We start from the raw sequence: 22,722 nt of genomic DNA on the forward strand, positions 1-22,722 counted from the left end.
TCTAGAGCATGATCAAGGTACATTAGTAATTACTCAGTAAATGTGGCACTGAGCTGAATTTCCCAGCCTCCCAGTCTAGAAACCTTGAGGTCTTTAAACCTTGAAGCTTTCTTTCATACTTTTGTCATCAAGTCCTAAAATGTGTCTCTCCTTGAAAACTAGTTAAATCTATCCCTCCTTTTTCTTTTCTTACACTACTACTTAGTCCCTACCATCACTCAGTTCACAATCTAGCTTTCTAATTTATCTTCTAATGAAGGAGGTACCCTCCATCATCCATCCCTCCAGATAGATTGAGCTATAACTTTTCATATTTTATCTAAGAAGCCACAATTCCTCACTGTCAAACTTGTGAGGGTACCTTTATTTCCCCACAGCACAAAATGGCAATCATACAATGGTAGTTAGTGAAGAATCACTCATGACTCTAAAATAATGGAAACAAAGTGTAATACCCATCAACAAGAGACTGCTAGATAAATTATGGCACATTCTCACAATGAAATAATGTCCAGCAATTAAAAAGAATGAGGCTGTATCATAAATTAAGAATCTCCTAGATTTCTTTTATGAAGAAAGCAAGAAAAACTACCAGTTGTGTTAAAGGAACAAAAAACTTGTTTAAATACTTGAATCTCTTGGAAGGCTCTACCAAAAACTGCTAATGATGCTGCCTTCAATGAATAGAGAACTAGGAAGAGAGAGAGAGACTTAAGTTCACCATGTACCCTGTGGGGAAAATTTGCATTTTTTATTATATGCATGTATTACCCATTCAAAAACACAGTCATTTTTCTTTTTTAAAAAAAAGAAATATTTTGCATAGCTTTAACACTTTTCTTGCTTTGCCTCTATCCTAACTTGTTCTTACTGGCAAATATTTCAGTGATTTCGCCAGAGGATACATTCCTTCAACTGAAAATTAGCTATTTTGTAGTGTGGTAAGAATATATAATATAATGTTATCATTGTAATCGTTTTTAAGTGTGCTGTTCTATAGCATTAAGTATGTTAACATTATTGTGTCATCCTCATTTGCATCTACCTCCCAAAATGTTTCATCTTCCCCAGTTGAAGCTCGGCACTCTTTAAACAGTTCCACATCCTCCCTATGCCCGAGGTCCAGGCCATCACCCCACTCTACTCTCTGTCTCTACTCTGTAACCACTAGGTATCTTACGTGAGTAGAAGCATACAGCATTTCCCTTTTGGGTCTGGCTTATTTCATTTAGCATCATCGTCTTCCAGTTTCATCCACGTCATCAATGTGTCATGATTTCCTTTCTTTTCATTGTTGAATAGTATTTCCTTCTATGTATATGCCACATCTTGTTTGTCTATTTATCCATCAGTGAGTATTTGTTTTGAGCATCTGTCTTACCAGAGAGCATCATTTTGGTTAACTCTGTTTCCAGGTGGAACCCTTTTAAAAAGTGTGACGGTGATGAGCTCCAAATAGGTGTCAATGTTGTGCTGGTAGGATTCCTTCCTTGCCACGTCTAAGACATTGATTAGCGTTGTGTGAGTGAATACCCTGGAAATGATTATTTTTAAAGTTGTTCATAATTAACATTATTATCAAATGAAGAAATCTTTTCCGAATGTGGACACTAACTACAATAGTTAAAAAAATTAGGATAAAATATTTAACACAAAATATGAAATATAATTGAAACAGCACTTTAAATGCACAATTTAGATATCTTATGGGCCTTGTAAGCAGAAGTATCTTAACCTGTGAAATATTTAAGTACCAATTTTAATAACCTACCAAGAGTTTAATATGAAAAAGCAGCTCTTCCAATATAAACATATTTTTATTATATTGTACTTTTAAATTGCCAAAATTTAGTTACTGCATTTTATAAATGTACTGTGCATATAAAAAATATGCCATTAATTTAAATGAAGCTCCTTTTGGAAACTTACTTTCCTCATTACCATAATTATTATCATGATTATACATATTTTACCTGAAAAAATTCTGACATGTCTAATGTATTTGGGTCAAAATTTTAAATAGGTCTTGATATTTTAAAAATATGGATTTGGAGAATGAGTAGTTAAATTACAGAGCTGTTGGGCGTCAGAAAGAATCCAGCCTTTGCCCAACATTGCTACTGGATATGCTACAAATGAGGAATTCTTTAGCTATTTTTTTTATCCACCAAATTTTATTAATCATACTCCTGGTTTCAATAATTAGTTATATGTCATATACATGTCATTTCATACATGTAGCTTCTTGAATAGGAGCTCCATTGGCTAATTTTACGTTTTTAAATTGCTGCACGTGTGAAATGAAATCAGCTCTGAGTGAAATCTTGGTATGGGAGAAAGAGCACAAGCTCTTGAATCAGAGCAATTGGTATTTCAAGCACAGCTCTAATACTGATCAGCTATGTGCTTGGGAAAATTACATAAGCTCTGATTCTCTGTAAGCTGGAAATAACATCAGAAAAAATAAAATGAGTCCACATAGAATGGTTGTAAAATGAGATGAAGCATGCAATGTGCCTCGCACCCAGTGAAGCTAAGAACACGGTAGGCAATCTATAAATGGTGGTTCTCTTTACTTGCTTACTTTTATTTTCATGTAGTTTTATAGTAGATCCCCTTAAAGAGTTACTTTTATTAAAATTCAGGATATTTAAGAGCCCGTAAGTGCCCCTTGTTTCACCAAATTCAGCCCTTTGCAATGGAAGTTTCTGAAATTTTCTACATTGATTTATAACCTTAGAGGAAAAAAAAATCTTAATTCTCCATGGTTTCTGATCACTTAGGCTTTTCTGGACCGGGGTAACACAGCATGCCACATGTTTTCCTAACAAATTGCATTCGGACACTTTCCGACACTTTCATTATTTTAACTCAGGTAATAATTAGTCACTGTCAGAGGAAGGACTTAGGTTGTACAAATCAGAATAAATTTACCTTGCCGTAGCAGCAGTCACAAATGAAGCAATAAATTAGAAATAGCAAATTGTTACAGACTTAAGAGATCACAAATCAAAATTGCTCCCTGAAATCCAGGAAAAGGTAGAAGACTGCCAAGATTTCTTTGAGAGCTTAATTTTTCCAGATAAACTTTTGAATTGAAGCAGTTTGTGACAAATCCCAGAGAAAATGATCAGAGAGACGACATTCTGGGACTCCACCACATCACATAACCTATATTATAATGCTTCTAATGAAAAAATAAAGAAATGTTTAAAATTTTATAATATTTGGAAATTATTAATTCTTTATAATAAACATGTGTGTACATATATATAGCAAATATAGTATATGTATATATACACACATACATAGCCCTATACACATGTGCAGACACTAACACACATACAGACTTACAGAAAAATTAAGAACTCTTCTTAAAAGTCCCTTTGAGGATACAAAGCCTTTCCTGGTATACCCGTGATCAAAATGACAAAATTTGAGATCATGAGAGAGTTCTGGACTTAGCAGAACATCTGTTACCAGAGGTGGCTAATTAGTGAATTGAGACCACCGAAGGGATACAGTTGTAGGGAATGTCATGCATATTGCATGCTCAGCCTTGTCTTGCTTCACATTTTTATCCAGGATCAGAAAAACATTACAGAAGGTGTACTGATGAAATTTTCTTACATGGAACCAGAAGGGAGCTTGAGTGCAGTGAATAATAGAATGTGAATGGATGTGAATGATGAGCAGAAATCTACAGTAATGTAAGTGGAGCAAATGTAAGGTCCTGCACTTTCATTCAAAGAAGTAAAAGGCCTGAAATTGTTGGAAGAGAAAACTGCAGCTTAATCAAAGCCTCTCTGGAAAAGATTAGTGGTTTAGATTTTGAGAAAAGAGCAGTATGTGTCAACTATATGATGTGACACCCAGTAAGCTAATACAGTCTTGCTGTTGATTACAGAAAGAGAGGTACAATCTTAAAGGAGGTGATTATCCTACTTAAGCCCTGGTCATGTAATGACAAGAGCATTGCGGTCATTTATGAGTGTTACATCCTAAGGAAACCCACATATAAATACTGGAACAAGATACTAAACGGGAGAAAATTCCAGTTTATGCCATAAGCAGAGCATAAGCCTGTATCACTCAAAGAAGTTCTGGGTCAGGGCAGATATATATGAAGGTTATCTAGCATTTCTGAAAGATTTACCATGTAAAGGAAAGAATGGATTTATTCTCTTTGGAACAAAGATGAAGAACAGAATTTGGCCCCAAAAGTTGTAACTAAAGCCAAAGGTTATATTGCTGGTTAAAATGGCCACTTGATGTTAAACATCTACTTCTTTCCCAGGCCTATTGCCCATTAAGGTTATTAGTAAAATTCTCAAAAGTTTTTTTAACTATGAAAAAGCCTGTATCATCAATGGAAACAGAGGCAGACATAACAGACAGTTTGAGGAATTCCTGTGAGACATGATGACACACGTATGAAAACAGATTAAAGGAGGACGTTGAGAGTCAACTCATGATTCTCTTACCCGAGAGAGTAGCACAGCATCATAATGAGTAAATAGAGAAGCCTGCCGATAATCCCACTAACACTTCTTTGTAGGAGATAGGCCAAGAGAACTAACAGAAGCTTGGGTGGACCCAGGAATCTGCTCAGTGCTGCTGCTATTGTGAGAGGGCCTAGACGGCTACATAGGGAAAGCTGGCAGGATCTGCAGCTGGCAATCTGATGTGATAGATGGCTCCTTCCTGGTGCTATGGGAAGGAGCATCAGAGAGAAAGTTCCTATATCCACATTGCATAGCTGGCACAGAGGGTAGATTTATAGGAAAGGTAGATGTGATTTTCTGTTCCCCAGATGCTGTTTTACCAATCTTGAGTTCGTTGGGCTGATATAACAAAATGTCACAAACTAGGTAACTTATAAATAACAAAAGTGTATTTTTCACAGTTCTGGAGGCTGGAAAGTCCAAGATCTAGTCACCAGCAGATTTGGTGACGTGTGAGAATCCTCATCCTGATTTATAGATGACTCTCTTCTCGATCAACCCTCACAAGGCTTCACCCTCATGAACAAATCACTTCCCAAAGCCTCAAACCCCAGCCCCACCCCTACCCCTGGCTCCAGTATCATCACCATGGGCATTAGGATTTCAACACATGAATTTTGGAGAGACACAGACATTCAGACTATAGCATTATCAAGGAAAAACTTCTGGAATTTCCCAGAGTTCTGGCTCTTAGCAGGTTACTCCCAAATTTCTGGATCAGGGAGCAGGTAATACAAAGTAACATTAACCTGCCCACTCATCTACAATCTGAGAGAATAATTCTAGATGAAAGTGGCTGGACATTATGAAACGAAAGGGGAACTCACCCACCAGATTCATGTGAAGTATATGGCTGGTATGAGCTTCTCATTGTAACTTACTAAATCAAAAGTACATTTTTCTAAAAATTAGTAAAACATGACCATTGAGAGATTTAGTAAGATATGAGAAGGGAAACAAAGCACTCACAGGGAGTATTAAAATAATATTCTATGAGAAAAGTTATTATAAGAAAAATAACTAACTTTATATAATATACATTTTATACTTCAAAAAAAAAAGAAAACATAGAGCTATGATATCAAAGTTATAAAGGAAACAACTGCCCAGAAAGGTAAGCTGGCTAAAAAAAAATGGAGCAGATATAAAATGTGAAAAATTATAGGGGGACAAAAAAAGCCATATAAAAACAAAAATTTTCACTAGATCAGTTAATGTGAAACATGCACCACCAAGAAAAATGATCCTGTGGTGAAATTTTCACTCAGAATGCAGAAGAAAGGTATGAAGAATTGAAATTTTTAAAAGAGGCCATCAGAGATCCAATCCCCTAATAATCGGCATTTATAAAAAAAAAGAGATTGGAAAAATAAAATTAAAACAACCAAATAAAAGTTGTACAGAAAAAAATAGAGATAATTATGGAAAAAGCAAAATTTGAAGGATAGAGGAAAGCTCTGAATGGAGTCAAAGGAAACCTTGCATAGAAAGAGACTGATAAAAAGAGACCAGGATCTATATAATTTGGTTAAAACATTAATGTAGAAGAGTAAAGAAAGAATCCTACAAATATTCCAGAAAGAAAATATAAATTAACTATTTTGGCATGTAATCCTCCAAAATCACTTTGTGATCATACTACTTCTCTACAATTTTAAAAGTCAGAAGACAGTGGCATAGTTTATGAGATTTGAGAATAAGAGAACTGCCACAAGAATCCTAGTTCAAATTGTTATTCCTTCTAGCAGGCAAAACAACCAGTGTATATAAATACATTTTAAAAATTCAAAACCAGAGAATAATTAGAAATATATTTTAAAAACTCAGAAAACTCACCACTTCCTAGGTATCTTATTCTACAACTTTACATTTCATGTCTCAGATCAGTAAAACACCTAGCAAAACATATTGAACAAACACACAGAAAAAGCCTAAATATGATTTAAAAGGAAATTGTCTATGTTGTTAATCATTGTTAAATGAAGATTTCTGAGGTAAAACTTTCTAATTCAATTATAATAACTTGGACTAGAGTCACACTTTATATTTTTAGATGAAGTGATTTCTCAGTTGCTTTAAGGGGTTCGTGAATATGCTGAAGGTGATTTGATCTCACAGATAGGATTCAAGGATAATGACTTGGGAGGTCAAGGCCACTCCAGTCTCCCTAAATGTAGTTGACATTTTTTTGCCTAGACCACTATAAAACTACATTAACATTTTTCTTCTATAGCAATGAATATGTTTTGGCGTATATTTGTTTTACTTACTCTCAGTTATTTCTTAAAACTTCTACAAGAATTTAGGCTCCATGAGAGTAAAGTCTATATTCTGTTATTGTTTTGTGTTGTCTTTTCTGTATTCTGACCCCCCATACCCAGCATTTAAATGGATCTAACATCTAGAAATTGCTGAATAAATACTCATTGATTTGCATTCAACTATAAACCTATGGAATATCCAGCAATGTGCTATTTCTAGGAATATAAACTTGAGGAGGAGTGTTACAAAAGCTCATGACATAATAGGCAAGAATATAATGTTATACAAAAGAAAATACTCATTTTAATATAGATAACTGTCTTATTTTACAGAAAAGTTACAGTGTAACATGGGTGCAACTGGACAGTCAGCATGGGATGATAGTGTCCTTGGCTGGAGTTGGATGGAAGGCATCATTGAGGAAGTAAAATTCGAGATAGAACTTAGAAAGTTAGTAAAGTTTCCCTGACAAATATGAAAATAATCTTTTAAGGGAGAGATTTAAAATTTGAAGGCTCTCTGGGGCAAAAAAAAAAAAAAAATTCACACTTCTAGCCATACACTGTAATAAAGGCTACACATACTAGAAAAGGGAGGATAGGAGCAAGAAGTAGATAAGACTAGTAGCCACCCTAGCATAGGTTAAGGATACTCATGGGCACTCAGCGGAGACTGAGCTCCTTTCCCTTCTTACTCGCTTTCTTTGAAAACAAAAATACTCCTCTCTATCTTCCTCCTACTTACGTTAGCCCAGCTTACTCAGAATCCTATAGGGCGTTCTTCACCCCAGAAGGTTCTGTTTATAATTGATATTTTTAATATTATTTTTAATTTTTATTTTCTTATGGACAGACTCTCACTCTGTTCCTCAGGCTGGAGTACACTGGTGCCATCATAACTCACTACAACTTCCAACCCCTGAGCTCAAACAGTCCTTCCACCTCAGCCTCCCGAGTAGCTAGGACCACAGGCACACCACCACACAGGGCTATAAATGGTTACTTTCTTGATTCTCCATGTTAACTGGCTGAATTACACCTATCTACATAAAGCATTCTTAAATAACCTATGGTGTTTCCCTAGGTACATAGTTACTGTTTTTCCTTTCTTATGTACCTTATATTTAATTAGCATCCAAGCCTTGTTTGTCCCTTCCATCTGAGCTCAGACTATCATGATTTTCCACATAGATATGCTGCCACAACCTCCAGCTCCCAGTGTCCACCTATCTAATCTTTCCTGTATGTTATTGGTGGGTTATCTGCTTTCTAAAACATACTTTAAGACACGATAATTGAATTTGCATTTGCTAGAGACTTTAGACATCTACACCACTGTTTTCTAAATTTTCATCCTTACAAGACAATTACTAGTTGCTGTAAATATTCTGCAGTAAAATGTTTCTCATAACATTTGGGAGCTACCCTCCCCTAGAGCTTCCCTTCAAGATTCATAATGCGTATTAGCACTCTACCCACCAACGTGTGCTTTGCTAAAAAAGCCAGCCGAGGCCAGGTGTGGTGGCTCATGCCTGTGAGCCAGCATTTCAGGAGGCTACGGCAGGCAGGCAGATCGCCTGAAGTCGGGAGTTCAAGACCAGCCTGACTAACATGGAGAAACCACATCTTTACTATAAATACAAAATTAACCAGGCATGGTGTGTCACATGCCTGTAACCCCAGCTACTTGGGAGGCTGAGGCAGGAGAATTGGTTGAACCTGGGAGATGGAGGTGGTGGTGCAGTGAGCCAAGATCATGCCATTGCACTCCAGCTTGGGCAACAAGAGCAAAACTCTGTCTCAAAAAAAAAAAAAAAAAAAAAAAAAAAAAAGCCAGCTGAACTTTGTATAATCCAGGTGACTTTCAAATATGTTAAATCACACTCAGTGGAAGACCATTTGGAAAATATTGCTATGGTCCAATCACCTCATTTTGCAGTTGTTCTCAGATCAAGTGAACCTAGGAAACTCAGTGTAGCTTTTCCTGACTAACACCGTGACAGAATATTGTTGGACCTCTTTTGCTGCCTTCTCATAGCTCTTGGCAGTTGCCTTTCTTTCTTAGTGGATTCTCATTTCCTGTGAGGACAGAGGCCATGCCTCTGTTATACACTTCTCTCCCATCCAGCATGCAGTAGGTGCTCCATAATGTTGAATGACAGCCTGACCAATGGTTTTCCAGTGAGAGTTTGTGGGCAGGGTCTATGTGATACTCAGCTACTCCTTCTGCTTTGCAGAACTACGAAATAGCTTTCCTCATCCAATTTGGATGCATCTGTTTTAGAATGTGGTGACCTCCTATTGTGGGTGTTACATAGCCAAAGAGAGTCCTCAGCTTAGAGAAGGCTCATGAAATTGTCATGTCAGCTATGGGAAGAGGTAGCTATATCCAGGCTGGGCAGACGCTAGGATTAAATTCCTATGTATTCCTATTTGTTTCTTGAATAAACAAACAAATAAGGACCCTTAGACCACGAGCTCCACCTTACTTGGTAGTGACTCCAGGTAATAGGAAAGAGAAGGCATAATTTTCACTGAGTGTTTTTATTCACCTGTTGAATCATCTGTTAGGCAGTGTTGGTCCCATTGTGTCCCTTGTCTGACGACAAGCAGCTTTCCAAGATTTCATATTGATGTCCACTGATTTTTCCTCCATTTCCTTAAACCCATTACCTTGAGCCTGTTACTCACTTTTTGCACCTGTGGTTCCCTTCACCCCAGTTCTTTTAGCCATGGCAATGATGCTATTTGTGTACAGCAGGAAGATCCCTGCACAAAGAGTCAGAGAATTTGCACATAAGTCTCAGTTCCTCCTTTTAGGAAATCTGTGACAAGGCACCAGCATCTCTGAGCCTTTGCTTTCTTCTGCTAAAATGTTCACAAGTAATGTTTGCCTTACCCACAACATGAAATCTTTGAGGCGACCCGTTAAAGCAATGTGTATTAAAGTACTTTGTTAGCTACACAGCCCTCTGTATATGAAAGTTTCCCCAAATTGTCCCTGAAAACTCTCATCCTGGGAGAAGCTCTGTGAAAGTCTCCAATATGCTTGAGAAACAGCACATACTCTATCTCTGTTTAACCTATCCATGATGCTCATGAGGAATTAGAAGTTTGAATGCCTGCAGCAAATCAACCTGTTTGACCCAGAGACTCTCCCCAGGTCATTTCATCAAACATCTCTTTGTTTGCTTAATGTAATAAATATCAACATCTGGCAGATGCTAGGGCTCCACAGAACACGCCTTGAGAAATGTTACCTCTGGCCGATATAAGGTAATCTCATTGACAGTGTGGGCCATGGCACCAAAAAAAAAAAAAAAAAAAAAAAAAAAAAAAAAAAAAACCCTGTTTTGTTTTTTGTTTGTTTGAGATGGAATCTTGCTCTGTCACCCAGGCTGGAGTGCAGTGGCGTGATCTCAGCTCACTGCAACCTCCGCTCCCCGGGTTCAAGCAATTCTCCTGCCTCAGCCTCTGAGTAGCTGGGATTACAGGCACCCACCACCATGCCCAGCTAATTTTTTGTATTTTTAGTAGAGGTGGGTTTTATCATATTAGTCAGGCTAGTCTTCAATTCCTGACCTTGTGATTCACTCCCCTCAGCCCCCCAAAGTGTTGGGATTACAGGCGTGAGCCACCACACCTGACCAAAACCCTGTTTTTGTTTTGTTTTAAGGAACAGTTGCTTCTTAATTAATTTGAGTGAGACGCAGTGGGATTGTCAGGTGTACTGGCAAAGGAGATGCTTGGGGAGAGGGAACCTTCTAGCATGTTGGAGAAGGCAGACAGCTGATACTTTATCTTGTCTAAAGGGCCAGCCCTGAAGAACTCAACACATGTCTGCTGGCTCCTTTCCATCCCTTCGACACAGCCCAAGCCCTCATTCCCTCTCCCACAGAAGAGCTTAACAGCCTTCTCACTAGCCTCTATGTCATCTACGTTGCCCTCGGCTGTTATAGGTCATCCTTAAATATTTGACCTTGCCCCTCACTTGATTAAGAATCCTGTGACTCGTCTTCTTTGTTTTTGTTTTTGTTTTATGGAATGAGCCTAAAATCCTTAGCCAAGAACTTATGACCTTTCATGATCTGATTCTAACCTATCATTACAGGAGTGTCACCCCTGGTCCTACCATACCTATACCTCACTACTTTGACAGTCAACTGTTCCTTGAATGTGACAATGGTACCAGGTCTTTGCAAAGGCTGCATCTTCTGCCCAGAATGCAGCCAACCAAATTTCTCTTTTTAGTGCAAAACCTAACATAAATACTCACTCATTTATAACTGCTCCAAGCAGTTAGCTTCTCTCCTTTCCAGGGTTATTATACTTACTACAGTGAATATGGCTGATGTCGTGGACCAGCCCTGGCATTGAGATGAAGAGCACTTTAGAGTTTGTCCTTCGTCTGCTCAGGCTACCATTACAAAACACCAAAGGCTGAGAGGCTTAAATAATAGAAATGCTTTCCTCACAGCTCTGGAGGCTGGAAATCCAACATCAGTCACCAGTGTTGTTGGGTCCTGGTGAGGACCCTCTTCCTGGCCTGCAGATGGCTACCTTTTTGCAGCGTCCTCATATGGTAGGGAAAGAGAGAGAGCTTCCTTGTGCCTCTCCTTATCAGGCTGGGTGCGGTGGCTCACACCTGTAATCGCAGCACTTTGGGGGGCTGAGGTGGGCGGATCACCTGAGATAAGGAGTTCAAGACCAGCCTGTCAACATGGAAAAACCCCTGTATTTTCTCTACTAAAAATACAAAAATTAGCCAGGCATGGTGGTGGGCATCTGTAATTCCAGCTACTCAGGAGACTGAGATAGGAGAATTGCTTAAACCGCAGAGGCGGACATTGCAGTGAGCCAAGATCATGTCATTGCACTCCAGCCTGGGTAACAAGAGCAAAACTCTATTTCAAGGGAAAAAAAAAAAAACATCAAATCAGAAAGGCCTCACACTCTTGTAGCCCTAATGGCCTTCCAAAAAGTTCTAGCTCCAAATCGCATCACAGTGGAAGTTAGGGCTTCAACATATGAATTTTTAGTGGATGGGAGGCATGAACATCCAGTCCATAACAGAGTTATTGATATTTGTATGCCAGTATGCAGCACAAAGTGCAGTGGCTGACACATAGCAGGCACCTGGTAACTTACCATGGATAAACACACGGACAACCAAATGCAACATAATTCTAGTGAAGAAGGTGAAGTAACAGAATCACACAAAGGAGAGGTAAATGTCTCTATCTGCCCAGCAGGCAATAGCAAGGAGTATTAAACTGGCAAAGAAATCCATTTAAGAGGTCTGGAGCAGAAAGAGATTCGAATACCAAGTGCTGGGGAACCTGAAAGTGAGCAGAAATATGTCTCTCCCAGATGTCAGAAGCAATGACTCAAAATGGATTTATTGGACATCATGGACTTATCTATCAGTACAATGGGGTTTACATACTATGTTGGCTTTATATACTTTTAGAATACAGTGCAAATATTTTTGGCTTTCTGTCTCTTAAAAGGAAACAAAATGATTTTAGGCAGTGAGCAAGTGTCTTCAAAGAAAGACATTTTCTACCATTCCAGTTTCAGGCTTTACATTTACTAAGTCTACCTAATAGATTAATTCTTTTGAAATAATTATTTAGACTTGACAAATTCAAGAGAAACAGAAAATAAATTCCTTTAAAATCATTGGAAAAAATATGTCTCCATAGGGCACTAGGGAATGTGAGTGAAATGTCATTCGTTTAATACATATTAGTTGAGTGTTTAAAATATGACACTCTCCTAGATACAAGGCACTGGGCACAGGCAATGAGCAGAGTCTGCTGCAGAATAAGCTGTTTGTCTCTCAGTAACTCCAGAGATGGTCCTTACCGATAAAAGAGGCTGGCGTCCATTTGTTACCTCCTTAAATGTCTGAAGGAGCTGTTGATTGCAGGCTGCTTTGCTCAGGAAACCACCATATTTGCAAACACAAATGCATATTTATACTCTGATGAATAATGAAGGTTATGTATTGCATGTGCTTGAAATAATAGTTGATTTTAGGTGCCATTCATAAAACCCGCATCAAAAAGTGTGTTATAGTCTGACGTTTTCATTGCAGTTCAAGTAAAGTAGTCCTTGGAAATTGTCTTGCTACCAAATTGCAATCATCAAGGCAGGGGTTCAGACTGGGAGAATCACGTTATAGTATTGCGAACTTCTGGATAATATATAATGTAATGAGTTTAATTGAATCATTTAGTTGGTTTTTTGCCCAGAAAAGTGAGAATTTAAATGCTGATACAGCTTCAGCTTCCAGTGACACCAGTCAGCACTCCTTAGATTGGATGTAAATAATCCTATTTGCGGATATGCAATATGGTAAAGGGATGGTTGTCTGTAAACTTGCTAGCAAAGGTAATTAAATAATTCCATCATGTCTTAATACGTATGAAAAAAATCATTGGTCTCAAAGATTTGAAATGCATTTTCTTTCTAACTACTACAAGAAGAAACACTGAAATTTTAGCAACCATTATCTTACTTTGGAACTGCAGAAGACAGATAGAGAACATACCACATACACACACACATGAGCATGCACACACACATACACTCACACACACACACACACACATACACAGACTAAAAGCTCAGAAGTTACCATAGCAGCAGTAGCATCTGCTCCTGACGCGTGTTTGGGGAAGTTTACAGAAATACAGTCCAATCTGATTGGGCTGTGTGCTTCTTCTTTCCTAGGATTAGAGATTCAAATTTGGTTCAAATTATACACTTTAATAAAGTTCATCTTGATTTAAATTCTGAACATCTCAAGTCCTGTTTCCTGATAATGCTATGCCTTATCATAGCATTCATAGGAAAATAAGTCAGCTGTGGGGTTACTTAGAACATTGTAATGGAGTCACACACAACCGGAATGAAATGCATCTCTAAACAAGAAGATGTTTGGCTAGCTTGTGGAAAATAAGAGTTCTTGATATGGTCACAGTGGGCCCTGTTCATGTGGCTAAACAGGAAATCAATTTACAGACAAAAAAATTCTCATGGAAAGAAAAGAGAAATTTCCTCTGGAAATTCACCTCTCTGCTATCATACAGGATGGTAATATTAAGCATTGTATTTTGGTATCACAGCAGACCCTCACTCTTGATTCTTTACCTTCTTTTTGATTATTCCCTCTCAGTCTCTGTTTTTCCCTTCCTCATCTTCTCAATGTTTGTACATTGGTGTTCAAAGGAGCACCATCTGGCCCCTTTCTCTTCTGATTGAATATTCTTTTTCCCAAGTGAGATTAGTCACTGTATGAGTTACAATTCTGTGCCATCCATCTCACCCAAGACCTTATCTTTAGCCAAGACTTTATCATCTGTAGACCATTCTCCAAAACCCCACACTGTTTTGGAGTTGATTACCTCCACCCACTGTCTTCTCAACACCTAAAACTCCCCATTATTCTCTTCAGATGGGCTTCTCTATCTCTGTTAGTTGCTCCTCATTCATTTCTGCACTTCAACTTCAATCTTTGAAGTTATATGAAACTTTTCCTTAACCACCAGGTTTTCCTTACATTGCTATAGAAATTTGTATTTGTTCTACTTCACTAACATGTCCAGAATTTAGAGCCTCTTCATTGTCCCCTGACACTGCCTTTAATCTATCCTTTGTCACCCCTGAGGCTATTTTGAATGATTTCTTAGCTGGACAACCTGTCCCCTCTGCTATGCAATTCCCAAGTTGTATCATGGTTAGTCCTTCAGGAGTTCCCTTTACCGGCACCGTGGGGGCTTTCGCCTTGGTCTGACATCCACTCACCCCCTCACTTAGCTCTCCACTAATCTCGAACATGGGATCTCCCTATCCTTCCTTTCCCCATGTCTTGCAGCAAGGATCATGACCTAGACTGTCTTCTGGGTGCTTCAGCTGCTAGAGAGTCTTCAGGACTGTGATAAACTAGAGAATGTGTACCATCTGAAGAAACTAAATATCATTTTAAATACATTGTGTTAGGCAATTAGAACTCTTCTCTGGCTGGATGCAGCCTTTGGGAAGCCATTGCAACCTCTGTGTGTACTCTGACCACACTCAAATATTCTGTGAATAAACAAAGCTCTTGCAAGGCTCTGAGCTTTTTCACATGCAGTTTCTTCAAGTGTCTTTGCTGGATATCTGTAAAGGTACAATCTCCCTCCTGTGGAAGACTATTCCTGTCACCTTGTCCTCTAGATAAATTCATCAATATAGGGGACCATCCAAACTCTTCCCTACCCAAAGCCTCTGTCACTCTGGGCCCCTGACTGTGCCACAGTAGAGATTAGCAAGGTGGTTATAGTAGTGTTTTGTTTCTTTATGAACTTGTAAATAATAACAATAAAGTTTAACATTTGTATGGAACTTAGCAGCTTCCTAAGCACTTTCACACTTTTGATATGTCTGGAAAGGGGGAGAACTTTAAAAGGCATGAGGAAAGCAATAGGGAGGGGAAAAAACTTACTTGCAAGCGTGGGCAGATCACTGTGTTATTAGCAGGAGTTTTCAAAAAAACAAAACAGAAACTGAATCATCAGTCTCTGTTTTGGAGGCTTCTAGAATTGCTTCCAACTTTCATACATGTGAATGATTACCCAAAATACACTTTATAGATTGACTACAGGTACAATGTGCCCTCCATTTGGTTTTTCAAAAAGCACATACCAAGTTTTCTTTAATTATAGCTATATCATGTTTCTATGAAGGCTTCATATTTGAATTTATGGAATTGTTATATTGAAACAGAATTGTGCTACACCTTTAAACCTCAAGTGGCTACTAATATTTTATTAAATACAGCTGCCACTAGGCAATAAAAATCTCCAAGGGGCAAAAAAAAAAGGAGTGCGGTGTTTTTCATATCTGCCTTCTTCTTGCAGAAGCCATATGCTAGTAATACATATATGCTGTCTGGTATTCAATATATACTCCAGCTTTGTATATAGTTAGCCTAGAGCTTTACGTACCACCTGCATAATTTCAAAACACTGAACACTAGATGTCACAAAACAAAAACCCTGTGCTGTGCTCTCAAGCGCAAATGCATTTACAGTTGGTTAATGAGATATACAGAAAGCTGCTGCAGAGCCAAAGAAGTTAATTTCATTATACAAGTTTAGGAAATAATGGTGAACTTTTGAGGACAGATATTCTGCAGCCATAATTAGCTTTAAGATAAATCCATTTGGTATGCATTTGGTTTTTCATTAGGACATGCGTTTTCACTCCCATGTGCAATGTTTGAAAGGTTTACATTACATAAAATTAGAGCTGTATAAACTGTGTGCTTCATCTCTTTCTCTAATGTGATCGGGCTTTCCTTGAACACAGTAGCCTGAGTGATAGCTCCCATTGTATGCAATGCACGTCAATAAATACCGAACATGAATGTGAATCAATATTATGTTAGTATTGGGATTAAGCAAGCTATTTTCTCCTCCTTTTTTTTTTCTTCTGGAGAGATGAATATGAGTAAATAAAATGAGTATTTGTCTGAAACTGTGTTGGGGGATTAGGCTTTGTGTTTTCCTTTTGAAGAGCAGCATGGCCACTGGCAAGCCTTTGCTGGCTACCTGGGCCGAGCACAGAGAACAAGATGCTCACCCTTGTGGCAGCGAGGCCTGCTGCTTTGAAGGACGCGGGGAGGCAGGCCTCCTCTCACCCAGAAAAGCCAGGTGCAGTTTCTGCAGCGGGGAAAGGTTATGCTTCATATGACTTCGTTTTCTCTCTGCAAATTAAGGGACAATTTATGAGCGTCTAGACAGGAATTAATCGGAATAATATTGGCTGCTTTTGACCCGAGAGTGCTATTACAATAAAGTATACACAACACAAATATAGGACAAAATCATTTATATAGCCTATTATCATGCCAGCATCCAGAGGCACCTTACAATAATAAAATGATTTACAAAAGAAAACACTAACGAAAACATATCTTTGATGATAAATGGCTTTGAAAAGCAAACTTAATCTGTTCCTGAAATTATAGTGAAGAGAGAGAGTCTCTGTAAGTGCTTATGAGATAAGGAGATTTTAAATAATGATAAAATAATAAAACAGACGGCTGGTGGAGAACCACAGATCTAAGACAGAAGTAGTTTCTACGATTTATATGAAGTGAATATGTGAGACTCTTCCAAAATCCCTGTAAGTACTAAACCTGGAGAATATATGTTCAAATCTAAATGCCTGTCAAATGGAAACAGAAATCATATACATAAAACAAAAAGCAAGAAAATGCTAGCTTTCTCTATTAAAAAATATGAAATTTAGAACAATTTAAAAGTTGCCATTTCTATACAAATAAAACTTATTATTTTTCAAAAATTTTTTAAATAGTGTTTGTAAATTTGCTGGTTGAGGGTAGGAAATATTTACAGAAGTAATTCTTAAGACAAAAATTTAAACCATCCAATTTATGACACGTCATCTGATATCATTGACTATTTTCTGAGTTTAGGTAGTTTATGGAATAAAAATAAACATCTTTTCTGTAACCTTTTATTTGGTTGAATATATATATGTTTTTACTCAGTATGAAAAAAATGCAATGTTGTTGTACATTTCATTATTTTAAAATAACTTATCTCAATTATTAATTGTTTAATTAAGACAAATTCATTGCACAAAACTTTTAAAATACATTAAAGTATCAAGGGGAAAACAAAAATCACACATAATCTCTATTTCCAGAAATAACCACAGTTAATGTCTTGGTGTATCTTTCCCAAAATGGTAATTTTTTTCAGATTAACTTGAAATTGATGCTAGCCACATTTTAAACTGGAAAAATGAGCTATTTCTATAAAAACATCCACCATATTAAGTAGATGTAAGAATTATGACCACAAATGGGCCAATATAATTCTCCCCAATATTTTATCTACCTTGATAATTATTGTATAACTATTTTAACTGAATTATCATAGTTTTAGTGTTGCAATTTAGAACAGAAAAACAAAGCTATCTTTTAAAAATCGAATGCCAATATTATTTATATTAACAAAAAAACTGTAACTCTTAACTTTAAGCAGTAAAATATTTAGCCTTCTCTCTTTTTTGCTGTAGTAATAAATAAACTAATAAATTTAATCTGTTATCGACACAAATATATATACATACATATATACAGGTACATATTACAGGGATCACACATAATTTGGCTTCTTCCTATTTCCTTTCCTTATGGCAAGAGCAGAAATGTTTCTACTTTCTTGAAAAAGACAAAACAGGACTGAAGACGAGGGTTACATTGCTGTCTTTGTTCCGGTGGTCCAGCTCTTAATGGGTTTAATCAGCTCCAGAGCATGACATAAATGCAGGGCTCCCTGGCTCATGCCACTGAGAGCTAGCTCTCTGTCCTGGGTAGTAACACCCTTGGCTTTATTTAGATGTGGATTATTTCAAACAGTTCAATTGTGAATTGCTGTTCTAGCAAGAGAAATATCCAGGACAAAATGTTCACAAAGAAAATACAATGCAAATGTAATGTGAATACTGTCAGATAAAGGGCTCTTAATTTGAACTTTTATCCATCCTTTATTGTTTCCTTGCCCCTTAAGTTTGTGACTCCATCCTTCAAGATTGGAGAAAATCTCATCTCTCCACCCTCAACACAATTTTCCCTCTATCTCAACTCCTGGACTTTGTGGCTGCCAAATGAATTCAATAGGCCCTCAAAATCATCTTGTTCTTTCTTTTCTTGTCCCATAGAGCCACAGACACAACTTTAAGGGTAATTTCATCTCATAATATATATTTTTGTTTATTTATTTCTTTACTTATTTTGTTATTTCATTTCTCCTGATGATGGTGATTTTCATTTTAAGAAAAATAAATACAAAATTTGGATCAGCATTGAAGGTTGTGTTGGACAGACATATTCACTCTCATCATCTAAACCTTGATCTGGTCTTTTGAGGACTTTAGGACTAGAAAGAAAACTTCTCATTTGCTGATTCTGCCAGTAATGTCAACAGTTGTTGCACTTGAAGGAATTTCTAGCACTTTTTAATGACTTGGAAAAAAAGTCATTTGTTCCTTCTTCCTGCAAACATGGCTAACCTTTCTTAAGTTTATGATTATTTACATTTTCTTGTTACAGTATCCTTCCCCTCACCCAATACAAGTAAAAATTACAGGAAGGGGCAGGTCTGGTGGCTCACGCCTATAATCCCGACACTTTTGGAAGCCTGGACAGGAGGATAGCTTGAAACCAGGAGTCAGAGACCAGCCTGGTAAACATAGAGATACTCCCATCTCTATAAAACATAGTAATTAAAGAAATTAGTTGGATGTGGTGGTGCACGCTGGTCATCCTAGCTACTCCAGAGGCTTAGGTGGAAGGATTGCTTGCATCCAGGGGTTTGAGGCTGCAGTGAGCTAAGATCACACCGCTGCACTCTAGCCTGAGTGACACAGTGAGGCCCTGTCTCCAAAAACAAGGAAAGAAAAGAAATATACCAGTTTTACACCAGTTTTATACTTCTTTACCCAAAAAGGAGACAGTTCTAGTTAAAAGCTCTTGGAGGCCGGGTGTGGTGGCTCATGCCTGTAATCCCAGTACTTTGGGAGGGTGAAGTGGGTGGATCACCAGGTCAGGAGTTCAAGACCAGCCTGGCCAAGATGGTGAAACCTCGGCTCTACTAAAAATACAAAATGTAGCCAGGTGTGGTGGCAGGTGCCTGTAATCCCAACTACTCATGAGGCTGAGGCAAAGAATTACTTGAACCTGGGAGGCAGAGGTTGCAGTGAGCTGAAATCGTGCCACTGCACTCCAGCCTGAGCAACAGAGACTCCATCTAAAAAAAAAAAAAAAAAAAGCTCTTGTAACTGAACTCCAGTGTGAACCCTTAATACATCAAAACTAGAAAAAAGTGTCTTCTTCTACTATTTCTGGCTATGAACAATAAATTTTGAAAACATATAAGTAACTATGCTTCCTATTAGATGGGATAATTTAATTGAAAGAATTCTGTCTGCTTATTGGTTTGTTCTAATGAACTATTAGATTATTAGGGTTTTATGTAGTATTTTTCCCCCTCACTAACTTTTGTATTCCTCAGCTCATCCTAATATGGGTTCTCATTTCCTAATATGGGTTCTTTCCTGAAGGAGAGAGGCTGCCCTGCTCACATGCAGGTGCTGTTGAGTCACTATACACATGCCTGGGGTATATTCTAAACAGGCTCTCAAAAGAACAGGTAGTTGAAGAGAAGAGCCCAGAGCTCACAGCAGTGACTCTTCAGAGGCAGCATTGCATGCTGGTTAATTGGCTGAGCCCTAGAGTCAGATGGCAACCCTATGCCACTGAGTGGAGTGCACCAGCTATGTGAGCTTGGGCACAAGGTTTAATGATGCTTTAATCTATAAAATGGGAACAATATATAGTAGCATCTATTATTAAGATGTCTGCCTGTATTCAAAGAACTTCAGATTGTGCCCATAGTTTGGTGCTCAGCAGATTCTAGTACATATTGGTAATGGCACCTCAAGTCCATACTGGTTTAATTCTTTTTAAGTCATGTTCACACATTTCTTACACAGGCTTTTTCATCATTTGGAAAAACTGACTTTTTCAAGGAAAAAAAAAAAAAAAAGGCCAGGCTCAGTGGCTTATGCCTATAATCCCAGCACTTTGGGAGGCTGAGGCAGGCAGATCACCTGAGGTCAAGAGTTTGAAAATAGGCTGGCCAAAATGGTGAAACCCCCATCTCTACTAAAAATACAAAAAAATTAGCCAGGCGTAGTGGGGCATGCCTGTAGTCCCAGCTACTCAAGAAGCTGAGGCAAAAGAATCACTTGAACCCAGGAGGCAGAGGTGGTAGTGAGCTGAGATCACGATTAGTACTCCAGCCTGGACAACAAGAGGGAAACTCCAAATAAAAAAACGAAACAAAACCCTCTGGAATTATTGTCAGAACTACATGAATTGGAATCCCAAGTGTGCCCCTGAGTGAATACGATGTGACCTTGAACCCAGGAACTTAGCTGTTTGAGACCAGGAGTTGGAGACTAGACTGGTCATCGTAGCCACACCCCATCTCTACAAAAAATAACAAAAATTAGCAGGGTGGCATACACTTGTAGTCCTAGCTACTTGGAAGGCTGATTCAGGAGGATTGCTTGAGCTACGTTTTCTTGAATCTACATTTTCTGATTTGTAGTAAAGCCTAATGCCTCCCTCTTCAGGATTTTGAAAATTAAATGAGATGATATATGAAAAGCTCCTGGTAATTAACAAATGTTGACTTGAATTGAAATCTGCTTCATGTTTGTCTGTATATAAAGTTGAATGCTGTACTGGCTGTTTACATGCACACTTTTTTCAGGCTTATGTTTCATTAGCCTAGAAAATCAATTAAACATTATATCCTCCAATTATCTCTAAACCATTTTTATACACATTGCTAATTACATGCCCAACATGCAATATTCACTTCCTCTCCTGATCACCTTTTCCAGTAATATGCCCACAGTAAGTAGGATGTTGACAAGTTAACCTGACTCTATCACAACAATCTTGGTGATTTCTTTAATGTCAGTTGCAGCCAGAGGTGGGCAAGTATTAATATACAAGGGAAAACTCTCTTATGGTTCTCCTGGAAAAGATTTTGCCCACCAATAAAAGAAAAAGAAACTCTTTGTACGTGGCTTTCACATTCTGCCTTGAATGCATTTAGAAAATGTTGAGCTTCCTGGATCATGGCAGCCACATTGTAAGCAAGAGGTAGTACTGAGAAAGGTGGAACAAAGCATTGGAAAGTCCTTAATGACATCACAGAGCCACTGCACTAACAATGGAACCATTTCTCTAGACTTTCTGGATGGAAAGGTTTATTAATTATCTTCATTGTTTAAGTCACTATGAACCAGATATTCTGTTACTTTCAGCTGGTGGGACTATACATCTCTAAGACTCCTATTTGCTTAATCTAGCTCCCTGACTTCTTATTCCTGCTGGATAAATGATGTCACAGTCATAAATATAGACAAAGATATGGCTATGGATAAAAATATAGATATAGGTATACATATCTACTGTGTATATATTTGCACAGAGATTCTACACAGCCAGCAAAAGAAAATAAAAGGAATTAAGATATAGGAGGATGTTTCCAGGGCCAGGTGAGAGACTACGTTTATATAAATATTCCTTCAGCTTCCTAGGTGAGTAGGAATAATATTAATAATAATAAAAATGAAGCTACCAGTTATTGCACTTTCTCTCTTGCCATATTTGGTACTAAGCATTAACTGGATTATTTCACTTAATCCTCAAATTAGTCCTCAGAGGTAGACATTTTTATCCCCATTTTACAGATGAAAACCCCGAGCTTTAAAAAATAAAAGCTGTCCAGCTTATCCTACTAAATTCATATACAATTTCACCCTCTAACCTTCATCTTAGCCTCACAAATCCTTTCCCATCCTGCAGGTCTGAACTAAAACTCACTTTCTTGGAAAAGCCTTTCATGACCCCAGGCTAGGTTAGATTACCAGAGATAAACACACTGTTAGCATCATGTACATCTTCCTCACAGTCTTTCACACATTTACAATCATTTAATTGCCTGTAGTTATTACCTTCTTTTCCCCCATTTATGTTTCTTGGGAAGAGTGTCTATCTATGTCATCCTGTTCATTATGGTAGACACGGGTTTTGACCCTCTGCTTAACTTATGAAACGAGTTGTTTGCGATATTTTTGTGTCCTTGGTACTGTTTAGAATTCTAGAACTTTTCACAGCACTTAAACAGGAAAATAAAAGATTCAAAGACTCTTGAGAATGTCTTATCACATCCATAAAGCATTCAGCATCATCCCCGTAGTTGCTTGTGTAGCCTTCCATGCTGGGTGCCTTAGCTGCTCCAGGAAGCCCCCATTGCTCCACTTATGGATTCAGCAAGCAAAGTTCCACCATCAAC

The sequence above is a fragment of the Sapajus apella genome, unplaced genomic scaffold, assembly GCF_009761245.1.
Source record: "Sapajus apella isolate SASKATOON/1434 unplaced genomic scaffold, GSC_monkey_1.0 scaffold80, whole genome shotgun sequence".
Classification (NCBI taxonomy): Eukaryota; Metazoa; Chordata; class Mammalia; order Primates; family Cebidae; genus Sapajus; species Sapajus apella.